The 27,927-nt window shown below is 39.4% G+C and overlaps 1 protein-coding gene across 4 annotated transcripts in view; it reads right to left on the bottom strand.

The window, feature by feature from the left end:
- The window catches only part of arhgef10la (Rho guanine nucleotide exchange factor (GEF) 10-like a), a 456,971-nt gene that overhangs the window by 117,077 nt on the left and 311,967 nt on the right, over window positions 1–27,927 (bottom strand). The window lies entirely within an intron of this gene.

Raw genomic sequence — 27,927 nt, 5'->3', positions numbered from 1 at the left:
ATTTACACAGCCCTTAATCACAGATGTCTCAAAGGGCTGCACAAACCACAACGACATCCTTGGGAATCTGATCCCACATCAGGGCAAGAAAGAACGCCAGCCAATGGAAACAATGTGAAACCTTTGGAAGGGACCGCAGATGTGGGGACCCCGCTCCAGGATGCCGAGTGGATCTGGTTAATAATGTGAGCGTGTAGACCAGAGTGAGGCCATCGTATGTAGACACATCACCAACTGATGCACAGAGGAGTGGTCCATCCCGGGTCCAGACTTGGTACAGCTATTGCCTCCTCCGTAGAAACTGATCGGTGGCCACCTACTCTCTGCCAAGCAATGCCACGTTGTGCTGTTTACTCATCCCTCCAACTTCTGCTTGGTCTTCCTCTTTTTCTGGTTTGATATCTAGCATTGCCGGCAGTAAGTCGGACACGTTTCCAGTGAGGGTTGGACTCCGCCAAGGCTGCCCTTTGTCACCGATTCTGTTCATAACTTTTATGGACAGAATTTCTAGGTGCAGTCAAGGCGTTGAGGGGATCCGGTTTGGTGGCTGCAGGATTAGGTCTCTGCTTTTTAAACATGATGTGGTCCTGATGGCTTCATCTGGCCAGGATCTTCAGCTCTCACTGGATCGGTTCGCAGCCAAGTGTGAAGCGACTGGGATGAGAATCAGCACCTCCAAGTCCGAGTCCATGGTCCTCGCCCGGAAAAGGGTGGAGTGCCATCTCCGGGTTGGGGAGGATATCTTGCCCCAAGTGGAGGAGTTCAAGTACCTCGGAGTCTTGTTCACGAGTGAGGGAAGAGTGGATCGTGAGATCGACAGGCGGATCGGTGCGGCGTCTTCAGTAATGCGGACGCTGTATCGATCCGTTGTGGTGAAGAAGGAGCTGAGCCGGAAGGCAAAGCTCTCAATTTACCGGTCGATCTACGTTCCCATCCTCACTTATGGTCACAAGCTTTGGGTTATGACCGAAAGGACAAGATCACGGGTACAAGCGGCTGAAATTAGTTTCCTCCGCCGGGTGGCGGGGCTCTCCCTTAGAGATAGGGTGAGAAGCTCTGTCATCCGGGGGTAGCTCAAAGTAAAGCCGCGGCTCCTCCACATCGAGAGGAGCCAGATGAGGTGGTTCGGGCATCTGGTCGGGATGCCACCCGAGCGCCTCCCTAGGGAGGTGTTTAGGGCACGTCCGACCGGTAGGAGGCCACGGGGAAGACCCAGGACACGTTGGGAAGACTATGTCTCCCGGCTGGCCTGGGAACGCCTCGGGATCCCCCGGGAGGAGCTGGACGAAGTGGCTGGGGAGAGGGAAGTCTGGGCTTCCCTGCTTAGGCTGCTGCCCCCGCGACCCGACCTCGGATAAGCGGAAGAAGATGGATGGATGGATGGATGGATGGATATGTAGGAGTCCATTCTCTTGTTTTGAGTCTCCATCTGTTGCCGTACCTCCTAACTAGGGTGTCATACCCACCTTAATTTCTTTGATTTGATGGTCAACAAAATATCCTGCACTCCTGATTTCTGTCTTAGGTCTACATTTGACACCCTGTCCTCCTTTGTTACACATTATTATTTCTATAGTCCAACGTCTTTTCTCCAAACGTTCGATGGTTGTCCAGGTTTTGGCCCCACATGAGAGAACAGGTATCAGCAAAAAATAGAGGAATTTAAAAATATCAGCTTTTTTTAGGGGTTCAACCTGAAGTTAAAGAGACTTCATCATTTTTAAGATGCTTTTGAAGGCATTTCCTACACAGAAATTCCGTAAAAATGCAAGAAAACTTACCAAAGTTTGTTACTCTATTAGATGCTAGAAACCCTTGGCCGATAATCACTGATAAAGACGTGACATCACTGCTCCAGATATCTTGTCGTGAAGCTGACAGAGACCAAGCTTTGTCATTTTGCGGAGATAAGTTCAATAACAGTCTTATACAAGGTTGGGGAGGGCTGTTTCGGTCATGGATTTACCACCCTGCAATCGGCAAAATTCCACATTCTTCAACAGTGAGAGCAGTTGAACTATGAGTTCCATTAGTTTACCGCAAATGCCGACTAGACACTGGGATTCTCGTAAAAAAACCTTTCTTTCCGCTGGAATGAAACCTTCAGGTTTTGTTGTTTTTGTCCCGCCTCTTTAGCGTTAGTCGCTAAAGAGGCGGGACAAAAACAACAAAACGGAATGAAGGTTTAGTTGTTCATTCAGTTTCAACAAAACTGAATGAAGCTTTCAAGTGCTTCATTCAGTTGCTTGTATTGAAACATCACCCATTTGCTTTGGTCTTCTATTTTCGGGGAAAAGAGGCAAAGAAGAAGTCATTTCTGTGTGGCAACATAAGCATTCTAACAGACTTATTAGTTTGTGTGCGCTCTATTTATGTCGTACACCCAAAGTTTCCTACAAAACACATATTGTGATAACGGAGATTTAGTTAATAATACTCTCTGATACCTATACCTCAAAAATTAAGTGATTCTTTGGCGTACCACTAGAAGGAGCCCGCATACCAGTACAGTTCCAGAATTTCTGGGCTAGAAGAATAGTGAAATTCCGCTAAATAGAGGACATCTGGGCTCCCTGAGGTATGATACATTGGTCAATTTAGGGAGATGATGAAACTTTTGTCTTGAAAGATGTCGCTGACTGAGCCAAACTTCACCCAACCAATCTGGATTTTTCTATTTTCCTCACCAATTCTCTCACACTAAGTCTTTTGTCCAAATGTTGGACGGTAGTCCAGGTTTCGGCACCACATGAGAGAACAGGTATCAGCAAAAAATAGAGGAATTTAAAAATATCAGCTTTTTTTAGGGGTTCAACCTGAAGTTAAAGAGACTTCATCATTTTTAAGATGCTTTTGAAGGCATTTCCTACACAGAAATTCCGTAAAAATGCAAGAAAACTTACCAAAGTTTGTTACTCTATTAGATGCTAGAAACCCTTGGCCGATAATCACTGATAAAGACGTGACATCACTGCTCCAGATATCTTGTCGTGAAGCTGACAGAGACCAAGCTTTGTCATTTTGCGGAGATAAGTTCAATAACAGTCTTATACAAGGTTGGGGAGGGCTGTTTCGGTCATGGATTTACCACCCTGCAATCGGCAAAATTCCACATTCTTCAACAGTGAGAGCAGTTGAACTATGAGTTCCGTTAGTTCACCGCAAATGCCGACTAGACACTGGGATTCTCGTAAAAAAAACCTTTCTTTCCGCTGGAATGAAACCTTCAGGTTTTGTTGTTTTTGTCCCGCCTCTTTAGCGTTAACTTCATTGTGTGCGTCCGCATGGCAAGCTTTCAAGTGCTTCATTCAGTTGTTTGTATTGAAACATCACCCATTTGCTTTGGTCTTCTATTTTCGGGGAAAAGAGGCAAAGAAGGAGTCATTTCTGTGTGGCAACATAAGTATTCTAACAGACTTATTAGTTTGTGTACGCTCTATTTAGGTCGTACACCCAAAGTTTCCTACAAAACACATATTGTGATAACGGAGATTTAGTTAATAATACTCTCTGATACCTATACCTAAAAAATTAAGTGATTCTTTGGCGTACCACTAGAAGGAGCCCGCATACCAGTACCGTTCCAGAATTTCTGGGCTAGAAGAATAGTGGAATTCCGCTAAATAGAGGACATCTGGGCTCCCTGAGGTATGATACACTGGTCAATTTAGGGAGATGATGAAACTTTTGTCTTGAAAGATGTCGCTGACTGAGCCAAACTTCACCCAACCAATCTGGATTTTTCTATTTTCTTCACCAATTCTCTCACACTAAGTCTTTGGTCCAAATGTTGGACGGTTGTCCAGGTTTCGGCACCACATGAGAGAACAGGTATGACACACTGGTCAATTACCTGCCTCTTCAGAGAGATAGGGAGAGTAGAGTTTTGAAAGATGAAGCTGAGTGAGCCAAACTTCACCAAACCCATCTGGATTCTTCTCTTAATTTCCTTAATTTAATTTTGTTGAAGGTGATCTTTTTCCCTAGATCTACGTTGTGATCTACTGTTTGTAGGTCTTTCCCCTGTGCAGTTATTTGGGAGTTTGGGTTGTTGTTGCTCATCATGACTTTAGTTTTCTTCATGTTCATGTTGAGGTGTGCCTTTCTACTCTCATCTCTCACAAGGTAAGCTATCATTGACAAATATGAGATGGGTGACAACTCGGATTCCTTTGCTGCTCCAGACAATTTTCTTGAATGCTTCCTCCAGAGGGCAGCACGGTGGAAGAGGGGTTAGTGCATCTGCCTCACAATACGAAGGTCCTGAGTAGTCTTGGGTTCAATCCCGGATTCGGGATCTTTCTGTGTGGAGTTTGCATGTTCTCCCCGTGACTGCGTGGGTTCCCTCCGGGTACTCCGGCTTCCTCCCACCTCCAAAGACATGCACCTGGGGATAGGTTGATTGGCAACACTAAATTGGCCCTAGTGTGTGGCTGTTGTCTGTCTATCTGTGTTGGCCCCGCGATGAGGTGGCGACTTGTCCAGGGTGTACGCCGCCTCCCGCCCGATTGTAGCTGAGATAGGCTCCAGCGCCCCCCGCAACCCCAAAGGGAATAAGCGGTAGAAAAATGGATGGATGGCTTCCTCCAGAGCTGCAGTGAACAGTTTTAGTCACACAGGCTCTCACTGTCTAACTCCTCTCAGGATTTTAATTGAGTCAATAACGATATCATAGAAATGAATTCTTGCTGTGGGCTGGGTGTATATTACTTTGATGATTTGTAAGTACTTCTCGTCGATATTTTGCTTTTCTAAGGCAGCCAGAAGGGACAGGTGGTCTAGTCTGTCGAAGGCTTTCCCATAGTGGAACCACAAGTCAAACTGATATTCATTTGACTTTTGGCTTAGTACATGCAGATTGTCGGCTGTAGGAAGTCCCGGTCTGAAGCCTGCTTGCTCTCTTGGTTGTCCTTGGGCTGCCTTTCTATGCGGGCAAGGATCGCTCTGCAAAAATCTTGTGGGGGTGAGCTAGTCGGCTGATAGGTCCTGTAGTTCTTTGTATCTTTTGTCTCCTTTCTTGAATAGGAGAATGACTTTTGACTCGATCCACATGCAAGATAGGTCAGTAATGATTGTAATGATCTCTTCGTCCCTGAGGTTCAAAATGTCTACTGTTAATTGGTGCTCTCCGGGGGCCTTCCCCTTTTTCATTTTCCTTAGGGCTTGTTTGACTTCCTCTGACCAATCTTCTCCTGGTCTCCAATTCATGTACTGTATAGAACAGGGGTGCTCATTACGTCGATCGCGAGCTACCGGTCGATCATGGAGGGTGTGTCAGTCGATCACCAGCCAGGCATTAAAAAAATAGTCCTAAAAATGAGCGATCATAAATTTTCACTATGACGTCACTTTCGTCACTTGATTGACATTCACGGCACCCGAGGGTCTTCTGAGATGAGCTTGTGCACAAGCTAGCAAGCTACGGAGTTTGCCGACAATGTATTTCTTGTAAAGTGTATACAAAGGAGTACGGAAGCTGGACAAATAAGATGCCAAAAACCAACCACTTTCATGTGGTATTGGACAGAAAGGAGGACTTTTCTTCTCCTCCATTCGAAAATGTGGACGTTATCCGCACCACTGTCTGATTCCAATCACTGCAAGTCATCACAATCAGGTAATACACCAACTTATATTCTTGTCTTCATGAAAGAAAGGAATCTATATGTGTTAAACATGCTTGTATTATCTTTAAACACTTTTAACTTATTAACAATATTAATTATGTGTTAAACATGCTTGTATTATCTTTAAACACCTTTAACTTATTAACAATATTAACTATATGTGTTAAACATGCTTGTATTATCTTTAAACACCTTTAACTTGTTAACAATATTAACTATATGTGTTAAACATGCTTGTATTATCATTAAACACCTTTGACTTGTTAACAATATTAATTATGTGTTAAACATGATTGTATTATCTTTTAACTTGTTAACAATATTAACTATATGTGTTAAACATGCTTGTATTATCTTTAACCACCTTTAAGTTGATATCAATATTAACTATATGTGTTAAACATTCTTGTATTATCATTAAACCCCTTTAATTTATTAACAATATTAACTATATGTGTTAAACATGCTTGCATTATCTTTAAACACCTTTAACTTATTAACAATATTAACTATATGTGTTAAACATGCTTGTATTATCTTTAACCACCTTTAAGTTGTTATCAATATTAACTATATGTGTTAAACATTCTTGTATTATCATTAAACCCCTTTAATTTATTAACAATATTAACTATATGTGTTAAACATGCTTGCATTATCTTTAAACACCTTTAACTTGTTAACAATATTAACTATGTGTTAAACATGCTTGTATTATCATTAAACACCTTTAACTTATTAACAATATTAACTATATGTGTTAAACATGCTTGCATTATCTTTAAACACCTTTAACTTGTTAACAATATTAACTATATGTGTTAAACATGCTTGCATTATCTTTAAACACCTTTAACTTGTTAACAATATTAACTATGTGTTAAACATGCTTGTATTATCATTAAACACCTTTAACTTATTAACAATATTAACTATATGTGTTAAACATGCTTGCATTATCTTTAAACACCTTTAACTTGTTAACAATATTAACTATATGTGTTAAACATGCTTGTATTATCATTAAACACCTTTAACTTGTTAACAAAAACATATATTTCATAAATAAGTAAATATAAATGATATATATGAATGAGGTAGATCCCCACGACTTGATCAATTGAAAAGTAGCTCGCCTGCAGAAAAAGTGTGAGCACCCCTGGTATAGAAGAATCTCTAACTATTTTGCTTTACCTACGTTGTTTGTGATCTAGTGCATGCAGGGGCCGTAGCTTGTGACCCTTTCCCCTGCGGCAGCTCTTTTTACGGGTATCGCAATCTCTCTGCTGAGGCCTGATTATCATGATTCTGGTGTGTTCCATGTGGCAGGCAAGAGGCTAATTGTGTTTTGCAGGTGGCGAGCGATGACCACCCCGAGTGCGGCGCGCCTTTAGCTGTCGTCCTCTGCAGCAGGGAGCATCAATCATGGGTGATTTACAGTCTTCCGCCAACAGGCCCCGCCCCCTTTTCCTCTCCGCTTGGGTGTGTTTGTAAACAAAAAAGGTCAACGGCCGCCGCTCTCAATCCGCGACGCTTCCTTACACCAACCTCCCCACACCCCGATGTCTGTCTCCCTCATTAAGCACGCTTCGACCTTACTCCTTCCTCTGGAAAACTTTTTCAACCTCTCCCGCGCCGCTAGTCCTCCATCAAGTCTTGTGAGAGGACATTTTTTATAGTTGATTAATTAGCAGTCAGAACAGCCTCCGATATGGAACAAAGAGAGAGAGAGAGAGAGAGAGAGGGAGAGAGAGACCGGTGGATGCTTGGGCAGGAATTTTTTATCGTCAATGTGAGAATGACAAACATGCTAGGCCAATTTTCCATAGCTTGGATTGCTTTATGTTATTTGTCTCTGGAGCAAGTCCACCAATAATTGTGGTGGTCTTTTCAATCAATCCATAGCCCCGTGAGGCATTCAAAGGCCTGAAGGAAATGAAGTGGTTCCGATAAAAAGGGGACGAGTAATTGAACACGGAACAACGGCATGGAAAGGTGAGGATGGATTCTGTTATTATTATGCGGGGAACACTGATCAATGGCCAAACATTTACTGGACTTCTTTAGCGCCTCCGCAAGCGTGACAAAAAAGCCTGCAAGGTCGTTTGCAGCGGAGAATCAGCAAATTGTATCGACTGCCGGCGTTGAGGCTCGTCGGCTTCGACTTCACCGGTCCTGATGCTAATAAGGAACGTCGTGTTTGAGAGTGGGTCGCATCAGAGCGTCCATATGAGTTGGGAAATTGTGTTGGATGTAAATATAAACGGAATACAATGATTTGCAAATCCTTTTCAAGCCATATTCAGTTGAATATGCTACAAAGACAACATATTTGATGTTCAAACTCATAAACCTTTTTTTGTTGTTGCAAATAATCATTCATTTTAGAATTTGATGCCAGCAACACGTGACAAAGAAGTTGGGAAAGTTGGCAATAAATACTGATAAAGTTGAGGAATGCTCATCAAACACTTATTTGGAACATCCCACAGGTGTGCAGGCTAATTGGGAACAGGTGGGTGCCATGATTGAGTATAAAAACAGCTTCCCAAAAAATGCTCAAGTCTTTCACAAGAAAGGATGGGGCGAGGTACACCACTTTGTCCACAACTGCGTGAGCAAATAGTCAAAACAGTTTAAGAAGAACGTTTCTCAAAGTGCAATTGCAAGGAATTTAGGGATTTCAACATCTACGGTCCATAATATCATCAAAAGGTTCAGAGAATCTGGAGAAATCATTCCACGTAAGCGGCATGGCCGGAAACCAACATTGAATGACCGTGACCTTCCATCCCTCAGACGGCACTGTATCAAAAACCGACATCAATCTCTAAAGGATATCACCACATGGGCTCAGGAACACTTCAGAAAACCACTGTCACTAAATACAGTTGGTCGCTACATCTGTAAGTGCAAGTTAAAACTCTACTATGCAAGGCGAAAGCCATTTATCAACAACACCCAGAAACGCCGCCGGCTTTTCTGGGCCTGAGATCATCTAAGATGGACTCATGCAAAGTGGAAAAGTGTTCTGTGGACTGACGAGTCCACATTTCAATTTTTTTTGGGAAATATTCGACATCGTGTCATCCGGACCAAAGGGGAAGCGAACCATCCAGATTGTTATAGGCGCAAAGTGTAAAAGCCAGCATGTGTGATGGTGTGGGGGTGCATTAGTGCCCAAGACATAGGTAACTTACACATCTGTGAAGGCACCATTAATGCTGAAAGGTACATACAGGTTTTGGAACAACATATGCTGCCATCTAAGCGCCGTCTTTTCCATGGACGCCCCTGCTTATTTTAGTAAGACAATGCCAAGCCACATTCAGCACGTGTTACAACAGCGTGGCTTCATAAAAAAAAAAAAAAGAGTGCGGGTACTTTCCTGGCCCGCCTGCAGTCCAGACCTGTCTCCCATTGAAAATGTGTGGCGCATTATGAAGCGTAAAATACGACAGCGGAGACCCCGGACTGTTGAACGACTGAAGCTCTACATAAAACAAGAATGGGAAATAATTCCACTTTCAAAGCTTCCTCAGTTCCCAATCGTTTACTGAGTGTTGTTAAAAGAAAAGGTGATGTAACACAGTGGTGAACATGCCCTTTCCCAACTTCTTTGTCACGTGTTGCAGCCATGAAATTCTAAGTTAATTATTTGCAAAAAAAAAATAAAGTTTATGAGTTTGAACATCAAATATGTTGTCTTTGTAGCATATTCAACTGAATATGGGTTGAAAAGGATTTGCAAATCATTGTATTCCGTTTATATGTACATCTAACACAATTTCCCAACTCATATGGCCAAAACAAATTGCAGGTGTAAAATGGGGGGTTGGCATGCTGGCATTGAGGAGGCTCCGAGCAGCAAGGGGAGGGCGTGAGCACGGAAGCTAATTAAAGGCAGATTTGTGGATGTGACGGGAGCTGCCGGTTAGCCACGACCCGGCGGCCCTGCCCTGCCCGTTACACCCCGAGAGGCCACCGGCCCATATGCTGGATCCAGGTGGTTTGCACAGCATTGCTTCTCCGTGAGATAAATGTCTATGATTAGTCTCGTTTCCGCGAGGCAGAAGAAATGGAAGCTGCATCTCTAGGATCTCTCCAGCCCCCACATGTAATACGGTCATTTGACGAGCTCTGTACATGATTTGGGCCGTCATACTTTAGTAGCAACCATTCCATAGTGGCAATTACAGTTGTCTTACGGGCTACTCTCAGGTGCGCAGAGATGGTCTCCCCTCTAATCTGCTCTTACATCCCATTTGATAGTATTTCAATCCCACAAGGATCTTCTTCACCTTCTTTTCACCATACATGGCAGCCAGCATGAATTGATTAACGTGGACCCCGACTTAAACAAGTGGAAAAACTTATTGGGGTGTTACCATTTAGTGGTCAATTGTACGGAATATGTACTGTACAATCTACTAATAAAAGTTTCAATCAATCAATCAGCTGATGCACTAGTCACATAGACTAAAGCTGCAGCTATCAATTATTTTAGTAATCGACTAATCTATCGATTACCGTATTTTCCGAACTACATAAATACCACTAAATTTTAGAAGAAAAACATTTGTTTCCATATATTAGCCGCACCGGACTATACGCCGCAGATACAGTATATATGTTGTGAAATGAGTTATTTACACAGCATTGTTTTTATTTATTTACATACCTTAATTGTTTCCAAACGATGTCTGTAACACTGCAGTAAAACGGCTGAACAAACAAAACAGAAGCCACCAGCTGCGGAACGTAGCTCTCCAATCAGCTAAACAGACTCAATAACTCCACATAGACTAAAGCTGCAGCTATCAATTGTTTTAGTAATCGACTAATCTATCGATTACCGTATTTTCCGAACTACATAAACACCACTAAATTTTAGAAGAAAAACATTTGTTTCCATATATTAGCCGCACCGGACTATACGCCGCAGATACAGTATATATGTTGTGAAATTAGTTATTTACACAGAATTGTTTTTATTTATTTACATACCCTAATTGTTTCCAAACGATGTCTGTAACACCGCAGTAAAACGGCTGAACAAACAAAACAGAAGCCACCAGCTGCGGAACATAGCTCTCCAATCAGCTAAACAGACTCAATAACTCCACTTTGACGTTTTGGTGAATTTACTGAGTAATTTGTGAAACTGAAACAATACAAAAATAATGCCATTGTAAATGAATAATACTATATATATATTGTAAACCTCAGAATCGTATATTTCAGTACTTAACGCATGCTTACTTATGAAAACGTTACCAAGTTAGCTTTTTATCTTATATTTTCTAGTCATATATTTTGGTACCTGATTTGGTTGCTGACATGCTAACATTTATTTTGTATCTCATTTTGCAGCTGCACACCTCAGAGCGATATATTTTGGTATTTGACGCATACTTGCTGTTTGAATGGTGACGTTAGCAAGCTTTTAAAAAAATACTTTCAGGTATACATTTTCTAATCCAAGTTTGGTACTTGACACATGCTAACTGCTGGCATGCTAAAGTTTCATGCTAGCTTTTGTAGCTCGCTTTGCAGGTATTACACACCTTAGAGTCTTATATTTTATATTTGGATGCAGCCACGCTTTGAACGCCAGCATTGTCTGTAACACGGCAGTAAAACGGCTGATCAAACAAAACAGAAGTCATCGCCATGGACCCGCTAGCTGCGCGAGTTAGCTCTCCAATCAGCTAACTAGACTCAATAACTCCACAGTGGCGTTTTGGTGAATTTACTGAGGAATTTGCGAAACTGAAACAATACAAAAATAATGCCATTGTAAATGAATAATACTAACGCAGACACTCGTAAACGGGTTAGCATATTAGCTCATGCTAACGACGCTAGCGTTGTTACATCACGATAGCAGGTACAAATATGCATGAAAACACTCCTACAGCCATCACACATGGGACGCTTCAGTAAGTGTGAATTGTTTTAGTTATATTGTAAAACGTACAAACGTTGCTTGGAGTGATAAATGAAGAATCCATACAAGTAAAAACGCTATGGACTGGGAAAGGAATTTAAAAAAGCACTACACCGTAAATGGAAAGACACCTGCAGTAAGTGAACTTGTCCATAAGATGGCACCATAGCACAAACAATAACACATTTATTTATTTTTTAAACTATTTTTAATATGGCTGTTATCGGCCAAAAATCCAAAAATTTGCCGCACCGTTTTATAAGCCGCACGGTTCAAAGTGTAAGAAAAGGGTACCGGTTTATGGTCCGGAGTTTACGGTAGTTTGTTCAATTAATCAGCTGAAAAAAACACACCTTATAGCCTCAATGTATATTTTAGAAGAATTATTTTTTTTCTGTCTTTACTCATGTTTTCTAATTGAGTGTGTGCGTTCATAAAAATAATCCCTCTCATGTGCGCTGTGTTGCAACGGCCGTGCGGAAACTTTGACCGTGTACTTAAAAGTTCCTGGCACTCCATGAGGTCCGGATTCGATTCTAATTTGATTCAGTGGCAATTCATAATCGATTTGGAATTGATTCTCGATTCAACGCGATCCTCGCAATATATTATTGGGAAGAAAAACTTTTTTTTTAAAAATCTTTTAAAACAGGTTATAGAAGCCCATCTTGACTACCGATGTACATGCGTACAGCAAGTATGTGTGAATATGGCCGAAAAATAATAATTTAACCAAAAAAAACCAAAAAACATTCCTTATATTTTTAAATCAAATTTAAAAATGATGGCTCAGTTTAGAATCAGAAAGATAGGAATCGTGATGTGGATCGTCACCCCTACTGGAATTTATACATTTTAATTAGTTAATTTAACTATTCATGAAGCAACAGAACTGTTTTCCTATTCAAGAAGTAGTCTTTTTCCCTTGAAACTAGAGCAGCCGATATGAATGTATTGGTTAAGCTGATCTCCTAAAGCTTTGGTATAAACTTGAAAATATTCCAATTCTGTCTTGATGGTCCTTCTTACTCAGCATATATGTCATCAAAAGAACGCGATCCTCGCAATATATTATTGGGAAGAAAAACTTTTTAAAAAAAAATATTTTAAAACAGGTTATAGAAGCCCGTCTTGACTACCGATGTACATGCGTACAGCAAGTATGTGTGAATATGGCCGAAAAATAATAATTTAACCAAAAAAAAAAAAAAAACATTCCTTATATTTTTAAATCAAATTTAAAAATGATGGCTCAATTTAGAATCAGAAAGATAGGAATCGTGATGTGGATCGTCACCCCTACTGGAATTTATACATTTTAATTAGTTAATTTAGCTATTCATAAAGCAACAGAATATAAAGCAAAGCGTTTTCTAATCGAATTAATCGATAATCGCTGCAGCCTTAACGTAGCTCATTAGACATAACATTAGGTACACACGTGTAGGGTTGTCCCCATACCAATATTTTGGTACTGGTACTTTTCAATACTTTTCTAAATAAAGGGGACCACAAAAAATGTCATTATTGGCTTTATTTTAACAACAAATGTTAGTGTACATGAAACATATGTTTATTATTGTCATTTAGTCCTTAAATAAAATAGTGACAACTTGTCTTTTAGTAGTAAGTAAACAAACAAAGACTCCTAATTAGTCGTATGCAGTAACATATTGTGTCATTTATACACCTATTATTTTCTACACATTATGAGGGACAAACTGTAGAAAATGGATTATTAATCTACTTGTTCATTTACTGTTAACATCTGCTTATTTTCTGTTTTAACATGTTCTATCTACACTTCTGTTAAAATGTAATAATCACTTATTCTTCTCTTCTTTGATACTTGACATTAGTTTTGGATGATACCACACATTTAGGTATGGATGTGATACCAAGTAGTTACAGGATCATACATTGGTCCAGGGACATATTTACTGACTTTATAAACATAATATACATTTTAAATAAAAGGACAAAATATCGATGTAATCATAGTAGTATCGACTAAATACGCTCTTGTACTTGGTATCATTACAGTGGATGCCAGGTGTAGATCCACCCATGGCATTTGTTTACATTGTGACAGCGGTGAGCTATTGTATCTTCCTACGGTGTGTAGTGAAGCATGTTTAGCTATTCCTCGTCCTGCAGTGATAATGATACTTGTAAGAAACTTACTTTATTTGTTGTCATGGAGACAATGATTAGGGATTTAGAAGTAGCTAAAACACTGTGGATGGACGTTAGCCGCTAGCTAGCTAGCCATGTGTTAAAGCAGCTCTTCCTGAGGGTGTTTCAGTGTTATAACTTCACCTTTATCTTGACTTTTTACACCAAAATGCGTCCGTTCTCCCTTTTCTGTCTACACACTGTGTCTGCTTGTAAGTACTCTGTGTGTGTGCGCTGCCCAACATGCTCCTCTGCTCCTAAAAGCAGCAATGTCACCACGTGACTTCAACGAGCCGTCATGCCCGTTAAAAAAAATAATAATAATAAAAATGGGGAACCGGTACTGTGGAAGGATGCAGATATGTTTAAGAGTTATTTCTTTATTCATAGTCATGTTTGGATCAGCTAGTATTTTTCCATGTATACCAGTTTGTCTTTGTCTGCATATGTCTGTGTAGTGTTTTAGGCATTGGAATGTGAGAAAGATGCATCCCCCTCCTTATCTTATCAGTATTGGGGAAGGGGGAGGCATTCCTTTCAGGGGGGGGTGACTGTTTTCCTATTCAAGAAGTAGTCTTTTTCCCTTGAAACTAGAGCAGCCGATATGAATGTATTGGTTAAGCTGATCTCCTAAAGCTTTGGTATAAACTTGAAAATATTCCAATTCTGTCTTGATGGTCCTTCTTACTCAGCATATATGTCATCGAAAGAACTTGGGATTGACCAGTAACTTGGAGGAAGAACTGGTCTGACGCAACAGTGCTTTTCAAACAGAGTATGGTACCGTTTTTGATTCATTAGTACCGCGATACTATACTAGTACCGGTATACCGTACAACCCTACACATGTGCAATCTAATTTGAGGAATAAAACAATAATAAACACGATATTGTTCAATGAGCACTTCTCTTTACCTTGTTCAGATAATAATTATAAAGATAATATAATAATAATAATTCAGGCAACAACTGGAGTTATTTTCCAACCCCCAGTTCCGCACACACCAGTATCTACTTTACACGCCCAAGCGCTGATAGAAAACGTCCACTGTTTATTAAGTGGCAATTGCCTGGTTGGGGCCCCCACGCCCTGCTGTCGCCCCACCGCCCGGGGCTCCACGCTGCGGTGGGAGTCAACAGTCCAGAAAATAGTGGCGTTCAAAGCGTGGCCGCATCCACGTGCACTAAATGAGCTGCTAACATCTTGCTGCTGGGCGGGTAAATTACTTTTTATATGCCTCAGATGGCATTTTGCAGATAATTAATATTCATGTTGTTAACGGGGCACTGCCTCGCCCGCCTGGGTACGCGTCGCCACGCGCCGGGTCGTACGCTAAAAGTGGCACAATTTGGAGCTGGGGCCAAACTTTCAGACCGTCACGCAAGTTCATTGGAGCAAATAGAAGCCATGTTGAGCTTATCTAAACCACAGGTCTTTCAAGCGAGGCAGGTTTATTCACCTGGAGGCCCCGCCCCTATCGCTGCTGCGCCAATCACAAGGCTCAAACAAACACTAACAGAAGAAAAAAAATGTACCTTTAGAGCCATTAAAAAAATAAATAAATGTATCCACAATATACCAGAAATTCCAGACTATAAGCTGCTAATTTTTTCCTACGCTTTGAACCCTGCGGCTGATTTAAACAGTTTAAAAACAACAGCAAGCAAAGACACTGAAAAGGTGTGGTGTTTTTTGTGTGCTACGGCGCCACCTTTGGGATGAATTGGCTCACTGCGGGTGCTGTTGCGCCCCGCTGTTTAGAGCTTTTAACCGGAAGCAAAAATGCCGTTCCGTCTTCTAGCCGTCCATAGCGTTTCTACTCGCATAGATTCATCATTCATCGCAAGTTTTACAATATAACTAAAACAATTCTTTCTTACTAAACCGTCCCGTTTGTGATGTCTGTAGGGGTGTGTTCATGCATATTTGTACACGCTAACGTAATGTAATCATGCTTATGATTACAAGTGTCTGTGTTAGTATTATTAACTTACAATGTCATTCTTTTTGTATTGCTTCAGTTTCACAAATTCCTCAGTAAATTCACCAAAACGCCACTGTGGAGTTATTGAGTCTAGTTAGCTGATTGGAGAGCTAACTCGCGCAGCTAGCGGGTCCATGGCGATGACTTCTGTTTTGTTTGATCAGCCGTTTTACTGCCGTGTTACAGACAATGCTGGTGTTCAAAGCGTGGCTGCATTAAAATATAAGACTCTAAGGTGTGTAATACCTGCAAAGCGAGCTTCAAAAGCTAGCATGAAACTTTAGCATGCCAGCAGTTAGCATGTGTCAAGCATACCTGAAAATATAGCTAAAAAAAAAGCATGCTAACGTCACCATTCAAACAGTAAGTATGTGTCAAATACCAAAATATATCGCTCTGAAGTGTGTAGCTGCAAAATGATAGCATGAAACGTTAGCATGCCAGCAGTTAGCATGTGTCAAGTACTAAACTCGGATTAAGAAATGCATACCTGAAAATATAGCTAAAAAAAGCATGCTAACGTCACCATTCAAACAGTAAGTATGTGTCAAATACCAAAATATATCGCTCTGAAGTGTGTAGCTGCAAAATGATAGCATGAAACGTTAGCATGCCAGCAGTTAGCATGTGTCAAGTACCAAACTCGGATAAAGAAATGCATACCTGAAAATATAGCAAAAAAAAAAGCATGCTAACGTCACCATTCAAACAGCAAGTATGCGTCAAATACCAAAATATATCGCTCTGAAGTGTGTAGCTGCAAAATGATAGCATGAAACGTTAGCATGCCAGCAGTTAGCATGTGTCAAGTACCAAACTCGGATTAGGAAATGCACACCTGAAAATATAGCTAAAAAAAAGCATGCTAACGTCACCATTCAAACAGTAAGTATGTGTCAAATACCAAAATATATCGCTCTGAAGTGTGTAGCTGCAAAATGAGACATAAAAGATAGCATTAAACGTTAGCATGCGAGCAGTTAGCATGTGTCAAGTACCAAACTCGGATTAAGAAATGCATACCTGAAAATATAGCTAAAAAAAAGCATGCTAACGTCACCATTCAAACAGTAAGTATGTGTCAAATACCAAAATATATAGCTCTGAAGTGTGTAGCTGCAAAATGATAGCATGAAACGTTAGCATGCCAGCAGTTAGCATGTGTCAAGTACCAAACTCGGATTAGGAAATGTACACCTGAAAATATAGTAAAAAAAAAGCATGCTAACTTCACCATTCAAACAGTAAGTATGTGTCAAATACCAAAATATATCGCTCTGAAGTGTGTAGCTGCAAAATGAGACATAAAAGATAGCATTAAACGTTAGCATGCGAGCAGTTAGCATGTGTCAAGTACCAAACTCGGATTAAGAAATGCATACCTGAAAATATAGCTAAAAAAAAGCATGCTAACGTCACCATTCAAACAGTAAGTATGTGTCAAATACCAAAATATATCGCTCTGAAGTGTGTAGCTGCAAAATGATAGCATGAAACGTTAGCATGCCAGCAGTTAGCATGTGTCAAGTACCAAACTCGGATTAGGAAATGTACACCTGAAAATATAGTAAAAAAAAAGCATGCTAACTTCACCATTCAAACAGTAAATATGCGTCATATACCAAAATATATCGCTCTGAGGTGTGCAGCTGCAAAATGAGATACAAAAGATAGCCGAAATGCTAGCATGTCAGCAACCAAATCAGGTACCAAAATATATATGACTAGAAAATATAACATAAAAAGCTAACATGGTAACATTTTCATAAGTAAGCATGCGTTAAGTACTGAAATATACGATTCTGAAGTTTACAATACCTGTAAAACGAGCAACAACACGTAGCATGAAACGTTAGCATGCCAGCAAAGTACCAAACTCGGATTCAGAAATGTATACCTGAAAATATAGCTAAAAAAAGCATGCTAACGTCACCATTCAAACAGTAAGTATGTGTCAAATACCAAAATATATCGCTCTGAAGTGTGTAGCTGCAAAATGATAGCATGAAACGTTAGCATGCCAGCAGTTAGCATGTGTCAAGTACCAAACTCGGATTAAGAAATGCATACCTGAAAATATAGCTAAAAAAAGCATGCTAACGTCACCATTCAAACAGTAAGTATGTGTCAAATATCAAAATATATCGCTCTGAAGTGTGTAGCTGCAAAATGATAGCATGAAACGTTAGCATGCCAGCAGTTAGCATGTGTCAAGTACCAAACTCGGATTAAGAAATGCATACCTGAAAATATAGCTAAAAAAAAGCATGCTAACGTCACCATTCAAACAGCAAGTATGCGTCAAATACCAAAATATATCGCTCTGAAGTGTGTAGCTGCAAAATGATAGCATGAAACGTTAGCATGCCAGCAGTTAGCATGTGTCAAGTACCAAACTCGGATTAAGAAATGCATACCTGAAAATATAGCTAAAAAAAAAAGCATGCTAACGTCACCATTCAAACAGTATGTGTCAAATACCAAAATATATCGCTCTGAAGTGTGTAGCTGCAAAATGATAGCATGAAACGTTAGCATGCCAGCAGTTAGCATGTGTCAAGTACCAAACTCGGATTAAGAAATGCATACCTGAAAATATAGCTAAAAAAAAGCATGCTAACGTCACCATTCAAACAGTAAGTATGTGTCAAATACCAAAATATATCGCTCTGAAGTGTGTAGCTGCAAAATGATAGCATGAAACGTTAGCATGCCAGCAGTTAGCATGTGTCAAGTACCAAACTCGGATTAAGAAATGTATACCTGAAAATATAGCTAAAAAAAAGCATGCTAACGTCACCATTCAAACAGTAAGTATGTGTCAAACACCAAAATATATCGCTCTGAAGTGTGTAGCTGCAAAATGATAGCATGAAACGTTAGCATGCCAGCAGTTAGCATGTGTCAAGTACTAAACTCGGATTAAGAAATGTATACCTGAAAATATAGTAAAAAAAGCATGCTAACGTCACCATTCAAACAGTAAGTATGTGTCAAATACCAAAATATATCGCTCTGAAGTGTGTAGCTGCAAAAAGATAGCATGAAACGTTAGCATGCCAGCAGTTAGCATGTGTCAAGTACTAAACTCGGATTAAGAAATGTATACCTGAAAATATAGTAAAAAAAGCATGCTAACGTCACCATTCAAACAGTAAGTATGTGTCAAATACCAAAATATATCGCTCTGAAGTGTGTAGCTGCAAAAAGATAGCATGAAACGTTAGCATGCCAGCAGTTAGCATGTGTCAAGTACTAAACTCGGATTAAGAAATGTATACCTGAAAATATAGTAAAAAAAAGCATGCTAACGTCACCATTCAAACAGTAAGTATGTGTCAAATACCAAAATATATCGCTCTGAAGTGTGTAGCTGCAAAATGATAGCATGAAACGTTAGCATGCCAGCAGTTAGCATGTGTCAAGTACTAAACTCGGATTAAGAAATGTATACCTGAAAATATAGTAAAAAAAGCATGCTAACGTCACCATTCAAACAGTAAGTATGTGTCAAATACCAAAATATATCGCTCTGAAGTGTGTAGCTGCAAAAAGATAGCATGAAACGTTAGCATGCCAGCAGTTAGCATGTGTCAAGTACCAAACTCGGATTAGGAAATGCACACCTGAAAATATAGCTAAAAAAAAGCATGCTAAAGTCACCATTCAAACAGTAAGTATGTGTCAAATACCAAAATATATCGCTCTGAAGTGTGTAGCTGCAAAATGATAGCATGAAACGTTAGCATGCCAGCAGTTAGCATGTGTCAAGTACTAAACTCTGATTAAGAAATGTATACCTGAAAATATAGTAAAAAAAAAGCATGCTAACGTCACCATTCAAACAGTATGTGTCAAATACCAAAATATATCGCTCTGAAGTGTGTAGCTGCAAAAAGATAGCATGAAACGTTAGCATGCCAGCAGTTAGCATGTGTCAAGTACCAAACTCGGATTAGGAAATGCACACCTGAAAATATAGCTAAAAAAAAGCATGCTAACGTCACTATTCAAACAGTAAGTATGTGTCAAATACCAAAATATATCGCTCTGAAGTGTGTAGCTGCAAAATGATAGCATGAAACGTTAGCATGCCAGCAGTTAGCATGTGTCAAGTACCAAACTCGGATTAAGAAATGCATACCTGAAAATATAGCTAAAAAAAAAAGCATGCTAACGTCACCATTCAAACAGTATGTGTCAAATACCAAAATATATCGCTCTGAAGTGTGTAGCTGCAAAATGATAGCATGAAACGTTAGCATGCCAGCAGTTAGCATGTGTCAAGTACCAAACTCGGATTAAGAAATGCATACCTGAAAATATAGCTAAAAAAAAGCATGCTAACGTCACCATTCAAACAGTAAGTATGTGTCAAATACCAAAATATATCGCTCTGAAGTGTGTAGCTGCAAAATGATAGCATGAAACGTTAGCATGCCAGCAGTTAGCATGTGTCAAGTACCAAACTCGGATTAAGAAATGTATACCTGAAAATATAGCTAAAAAAAAGCATGCTAACGTCACCATTCAAACAGTAAGTATGTGTCAAACACCAAAATATATCGCTCTGAAGTGTGTAGCTGCAAAATGATAGCATGAAACGTTAGCATGCCAGCAGTTAGCATGTGTCAAGTACTAAACTCGGATTAAGAAATGTATACCTGAAAATATAGTAAAAAAAGCATGCTAACGTCACCATTCAAACAGTAAGTATGTGTCAAATACCAAAATATATCGCTCTGAAGTGTGTAGCTGCAAAAAGATAGCATGAAACGTTAGCATGCCAGCAGTTAGCATGTGTCAAGTACTAAACTCGGATTAAGAAATGTATACCTGAAAATATAGTAAAAAAAGCATGCTAACGTCACCATTCAAACAGTAAGTATGTGTCAAATACCAAAATATATCGCTCTGAAGTGTGTAGCTGCAAAAAGATAGCATGAAACGTTAGCATGCCAGCAGTTAGCATGTGTCAAGTACTAAACTCGGATTAAGAAATGTATACCTGAAAATATAGTAAAAAAAAGCATGCTAACGTCACCATTCAAACAGTAAGTATGTGTCAAATACCAAAATATATCGCTCTGAAGTGTGTAGCTGCAAAATGATAGCATGAAACGTTAGCATGCCAGCAGTTAGCATGTGTCAAGTACTAAACTCGGATTAAGAAATGTATACCTGAAAATATAGTAAAAAAAGCATGCTAACGTCACCATTCAAACAGTAAGTATGTGTCAAATACCAAAATATATCGCTCTGAAGTGTGTAGCTGCAAAAAGATAGCATGAAACGTTAGCATGCCAGCAGTTAGCATGTGTCAAGTACCAAACTCGGATTAGGAAATGCACACCTGAAAATATAGCTAAAAAAAAGCATGCTAAAGTCACCATTCAAACAGTAAGTATGTGTCAAATACCAAAATATATCGCTCTGAAGTGTGTAGCTGCAAAATGATAGCATGAAACGTTAGCATGCCAGCAGTTAGCATGTGTCAAGTACTAAACTCTGATTAAGAAATGTATACCTGAAAATATAGTAAAAAAAAAGCATGCTAACGTCACCATTCAAACAGTATGTGTCAAATACCAAAATATATCGCTCTGAAGTGTGTAGCTGCAAAAAGATAGCATGAAACGTTAGCATGCCAGCAGTTAGCATGTGTCAAGTACCAAACTCGGATTAGGAAATGCACACCTGAAAATATAGCTAAAAAAAAGCATGCTAACGTCACTATTCAAACAGTAAGTATGTGTCAAATACCAAAATATATCGCTCTGAAGTGTGTAGCTGCAAAATGATAGCATGAAACGTTAGCATGCCAGCAGTTAGCATGTGTCGACATCCATTGCTTTCGGTCTCCCCTAGAGGGGGGGGGTTACCCACATATGCTGTCCTCTCCAAGGTTTCTCATAGTCATTCACATCGACGTCCCACTGGGGTGAGTTTTTCCTTGCCCGTATGTGGGCTTTGTACCGAGGATGTCGTTGTGGCTTGTGCAGCCCTTTGAGACACTTGTGATTTAGGGCTATATAAATAAAGATTGATTGATTGATTGATTGAAGTACCAAACTCGGATTAAGAAATGCATACCTGAAAATATAGCTAAAAAAAAGCATGCTAACGTCACCATTCAAACAGTAAGTATGCGTCAAATACCAAAATATATCGCTCTGTGGTGTGCAGCTGCAAAATGAGATACAAAAGATAGCCAAAATGTTAGCATGTCAGCAACCAAATCAGGTACCAAAATATATATGACTAGAAAATATAACATAAAAAGCTAACATGGTAACGTTTTCATAAGTACTGAAATATACGATTCTGAGGTTTACAATACCTGCAAAACGAGCAACAACACGTAGCATGAAACGTTAGCATGCCAGCCAAGTACCAAACTCGGATTAGGAAATGTATACCTGAAAATATAGCTAAAAAAAAGCATGCTAACGTCACCATTCAAACAGTAAGTATGTGTCAAATACCAAAATATATCGCTCTGAAGTGTGTAGCTGCAAAATGATAGCATGAAACGTTAGCATGCCAGCAGTTAGCATGTGTCAAGTACTAAACTCTGATTAAGAAATGTATACCTGAAAATATAGTAAAAAAAAAGCATGCTAACGTCACCATTCAAACAGTATGTGTCAAATACCAAAATATATCGCTCTGAAGTGTGTAGCTGCAAAAAGATAGCATGAAACGTTAGCATGCCAGCAGTTAGCATGTGTCAAGTACCAAACTCGGATTAGGAAATGCACACCTGAAAATATAGCTAAAAAAAAGCATGCTAACGTCACTATTCAAACAGTAAGTATGTGTCAAATACCAAAATATATCGCTCTGAAGTGTGTAGCTGCAAAATGATAGCATGAAACGTTAGCATGCCAGCAGTTAGCATGTGTCGACATCCATTGCTTTCGGTCTCCCCTAGAGGGGGGGGGTTACCCACATATGCTGTCCTCTCCAAGGTTTCTCATAGTCATTCACATCGACGTCCCACTGGGGTGAGTTTTTCCTTGCCCGTATGTGGGCTTTGTACCGAGGATGTCGTTGTGGCTTGTGCAGCCCTTTGAGACACTTGTGATTTAGGGCTATATAAATAAAGATTGATTGATTGATTGATTGAAGTACCAAACTCGGATTAAGAAATGCATACCTGAAAATATAGCTAAAAAAAAGCATGCTAACGTCACCATTCAAACAGTAAGTATGCGTCAAATACCAAAATATATCGCTCTGTGGTGTGCAGCTGCAAAATGAGATACAAAAGATAGCCAAAATGTTAGCATGTCAGCAACCAAATCAGGTACCAAAATATATATGACTAGAAAATATAACATAAAAAGCTAACATGGTAACGTTTTCATAAGTACTGAAATATACGATTCTGAGGTTTACAATACCTGCAAAACGAGCAACAACACGTAGCATGAAACGTTAGCATGCCAGCCAAGTACCAAACTCGGATTAGGAAATGTATACCTGAAAATATAGCTAAAAAAAAGCATGCTAACGTCACCATTCAAACAGTAAGTATGTGTCAAATACCAAAATATATCGCTCTGAAGTGTGTAGCTGCAAAATGATAGCATGAAACGTTAGCATGCCAGCAGTTAGCATGTGTCAAGTACCAAACTCGGATTAAGAAATGCATACCTGAAAATATAGCTAAAAAAAGTATGCTAATGTCACCATTCAAACAGTAAGTATGTGTCAAATACCAAAATATATCGCTCTGAAGTGTGTAGCTGCAAAATGATAGCATGAAACGTTAGCATGCCAGCAGTTAGCATGTGTCAAGTACCAAACTCGGATTAAGAAATGCATACCTCTCCTTTTTGGTAAGAAATGTTACGTTTTCGTGGGACTCATACGCCCATCGGGGTGACTACGAGTGACATTTGGTGGGTCGTTGGCGGGTTGGGGGAGGTGCGTGAATGTTTATTTTCTCGGCATGTCATGTCATATTCATGCATTGAAGGGGATTGATGCGATCCTATGTTAAATGGAAGCAGCTTTTTCCAGTATGTATGGTACGAGTGTGTGTGAATGGGAGTGTCCATGTATGAGTATTTACTATTTGAATGCCATCCCAGCAGGCAAACCTGACTACTTTCATATATTATTTTATGGGTTTTGAAGACCTTGACACAGTTGGAGATTTACAGCACTGCATTGGTATTGAGAATAATATAAACTGCAATGTCTATGACCCTGAGCAATTAAAGTCCTTATATGATCTTTATAATTACTCATTTTTACATTTGAATATTAGAAGCCTGAATAAACATCACACTGATTTAGTCTCTCTACTTTCCAATATGAGCTGTATGTTTAACTTTATTGCCTGTAGTGAATCGTGGCTTTCTGATTCCTCATATATTGATCTGTTTAGACTGGATGGATACAATTTACATGTAAAAAATAGACCCAGTGGAAGAGGTGGAGGTGTGTGCCTCTATGTCCAGAACAATCTTCATGCCAAAGTATGTAACATCACCCTAGAAGATGATCTCTGTGAATCCTTGTTCATGGAGATCAACAACAAAGGAAAAAAGTTAATTGTTGGTGTACTCTATCGTCCTCCTGACTCACCTCTTGACACTTTTCTTTCCAAATTGGATGAACTATTACTCAGTCTAAATAAACTAAACAAAAACTGCATCCTTCTTGGTGACTTTAATATTGATATTTCCAAGGACGATGGAGCAAAACTGAACTTTATCAACACGTTACATTCTTTTTCCTTCTTCCCCACCATCAATAGGTTCACTCGAGTCACAGATGCCTCAAAAACAATAATCGATAACATTATTACTAACATCCGTAATACAAAGCTCGTGACAGGGGTGGTGCAATCCGATATCACAGACCACTTTCCCATTATACTATTCTTTGACTCTGGCAAAACTCCCTCCTCCCCACCTCCTAAAGGTAAAACCAAAATACTCAACAATACAACTCTACTACACCTAAATAATAATCTGCTTGCCAGGAAATGGGACTCTGTGTTTAATTGCACCTGTCCTGATGCTGCATATGAACATCTGATTAAAATGATTCAGGATGCTATTCAGGAAACAATCCCTGAAAAAATTATCAAAAATCATACCTCAGAAAAAAATCCCTGGATTACAAGGGGGATCTTAAAGTCCATCAGACAAAAGAATAAACTCTACAAATGTTATATTTCGAACCCTACTACTGTCAACAAAGAAAAATACACAAATTATAGAAATAAATTAACTCATATTATCAGGAAAAGTAAGCGCAACTATTATTCTGAACTATTACAAGCATCGCAGGGGGATTGTAGGAGAACATGGAACGTGTTGAATACTGTTCTCAACAAGGGACATAAGGCCCCTGTTGTTCCGGATACAGGGTCAAATAGGGCTGATCTTGCCAATAGTTTTAATACATTTTTTGCTTCTATTGGGGAAAACCTATCCAGTAAAATAGGTCAACCTCCAGGGTATTCCTTTAAAGAATTTTTATCAGGCAGCTACCCTAGCTCCTTTTTCATGCAGCCAACCGACATCAATGAGCTTTATACGATCATTATGGACCTAAAGTCATCACATACAGCTGGAGTGGACGGGATATGTAGCAAAATCTTGAAAGCCATAGCAAATGTGATCATAAATCCTCTCTGTCACTGTATAAACCTGTCACTTAGTGCTGGCATTGTACCCAAAATGTCCAAAGTGGCAAAAATAATCCCAATTTTTAAATCAGGTGATAAAAATAATATGAACAATTATAGGCCAATTTCAATTTTACCAACATTTTCAAAAATATTTGAGAAAGTGGTCTATAACCGACTGAATGGCTTTCTGGAAAAACTAAATATCCTTGTCCCCTCCCAATATGGTTTTCGTAAAAAAAGCACCACTTGTATGGCTATACTCGACTTTTTGGAAAAGGTCAATGACTGTATTGAAGAAGGAAAATGCGGTATTGGCATTTTTTTGGATCTATCCAAGGCCTTTGACACAATAGACTTTGAGATCTTATTGTATAAACTATATCACTATGGTGTCAGAGGGGTACCTCTCGATTGGTTCCGCTCTTACCTATACGGAAGGCAGCAATGTGTATGCGTCAATGATCACAATTCACCCTGTATGACCATAAATTATGGGGTTCCCCAGGGATCCATCTTGGGGCCTCTCCTCTTTATCCTATACATAAATGATTTTGTAAACTCCTCCGAAACTTTTCATAAAATAATTTTTGCTGACGATACAAATTTGTTTACCTCACACAGGAGCCTACACGATCTACAAGTAACTGTCAATTCAGAGCTTGTGAAAGTAGATTCCTGGTTCAAATGCAATAAGCTCTCACTTAATGTAAATAAAACAAATTTTATTCTATTTCGATCTAATAAAAACCGGACAAATACTGAGCACTGCCATATCAACATCAATGGGCAGGAAATACAGAGAGTGTACTCCACAAAATTCCTGGGGGTCATCATTGACGAATACCTCAATTTCAAATGTCACATTAGCCATCTGTTAAACAAATTATCCAAATATGTTGGCCTGTTCTTTCACCTTCGTCATTATCTTCCTCTTTATGCTCTACTCACACTATATAAAACTCTCTTTGAACCACATCTAAACTACTGTAATGTCATCTGGTGTAACACCTTCCCTACCTACCTCCACAAATTAGAATCTATGCAAAAGAAAATTATACGGGCCCTGTCATGGTCCAAGTTTAATGCCCCCACTCGACATCTATTCCATAATTATCATCTCTTAAGACTGACAGAGTTCAATATTTATCAAAATGCTTGTTTAACCTATCAAGTCATTTACAGTCTGAATTTAAGGCTCTGTAGCTTGGTTCCTATCTACCATCCCCAGCATGCCCACAACACTCGTAACTTAGATTTGATATCAGGGAAACATCGTTTACTGGATTGTACCGCTCGAAGTGTTGTATGCAGGGGACCAAAGATTTGGAACCGGCTTAATGAGAACCTCAAGATGCTGTATCCATTCTCCAACTTCAAAAATAAACTAAAAACTTATCTATTAACCACCTATATTTAATGCCTCATGTAGGGTAGACTACTGTTGGGTTTTGCATGGTTGAATGAATGTATGTATGTATGTGTATGCTTGCTTTAGTACTATTATCTTGTGTTAATCATATAGCGTTGTTTATTGTTGTTGTACTTGCTACCACGTTCCATCATTCCATGTATATTCCATCATTTCATGTATATTCTATCCTCTGGACCCCCTGTCAAAAGCTTCTTCTAGCTTATTTGGGGGACCCTTTCACATACCAACATCTTTAAATGATGATATTTTACTACTATTGTATTTGTTATATGGTATTGTGAATAAACTTGAAACTAAAAAAAACAACTAATTAATTACCTGAAAATATAGCTAAAAAAAAGCATGCTAACGTCACCATTCAAACAGTAAGTATGTGTCAAATACCAAAATATATCGCTCTGAAGTGTGTAGCTGCAAAATGATAGCATGAAACGTTAGCATGCCAGCAGTTAGCATGTGTCAAGTACCAAACTCGGATTAAGAAATGTATACCTGAAAATATAGCTAAAAAAAAGCATGCTAACGTCACCATTCAAACAGTAAGTATGTGTCAAATACCAAAATATATCGCTCTGAAGTGTGTAGCTGCAAAATGATAGCATGAAACGTTAGCATGCCAGCAGTTAGCATGTGTCAAGTACTAAACTCGGATTAAGAAATGTATACCTGAAAATATAGTAAAAAAAGCATGCTAACGTCACCATTCAAACAGTAAGTATGTGTCAAATACCAAAATATATCGCTCTGAAGTGTGTAGCTGCAAAAAGATAGCATGAAACGTTAGCATGCCAGCAGTTAGCATGTGTCAAGTACCAAACTCGGATTAGGAAATGCACACCTGAAAATATAGCTAAAAAAAAGCATGCTAACGTCACCATTCAAACAGTAAGTATGTGTCAAATACCAAAATATATCGCTCTGAAGTGTGTAGCTGCAAAATGATAGCATGAAACGTTAGCATGCCAGCAGTTAGCATGTGTCGACATCCATTGCTTTCGGTCTCCCCTAGAGGGGGGGGGGTTACCCACATATGCTGTCCTCTCCAAGGTTTCTCATAGTCATTCACATCGACGTCCCACTGGGGTGAGTTTTTCCTTGCCCGTATG

This window comes from Nerophis lumbriciformis, linkage group LG18 (genome assembly GCF_033978685.3).
Source record: "Nerophis lumbriciformis linkage group LG18, RoL_Nlum_v2.1, whole genome shotgun sequence".
NCBI lineage: Eukaryota > Metazoa > Chordata > Actinopteri > Syngnathiformes > Syngnathidae > Nerophis > Nerophis lumbriciformis.
Note: the sequence above shows the minus strand (reverse complement) of the source record. Positions and strands in the feature narration are given on the sequence as shown.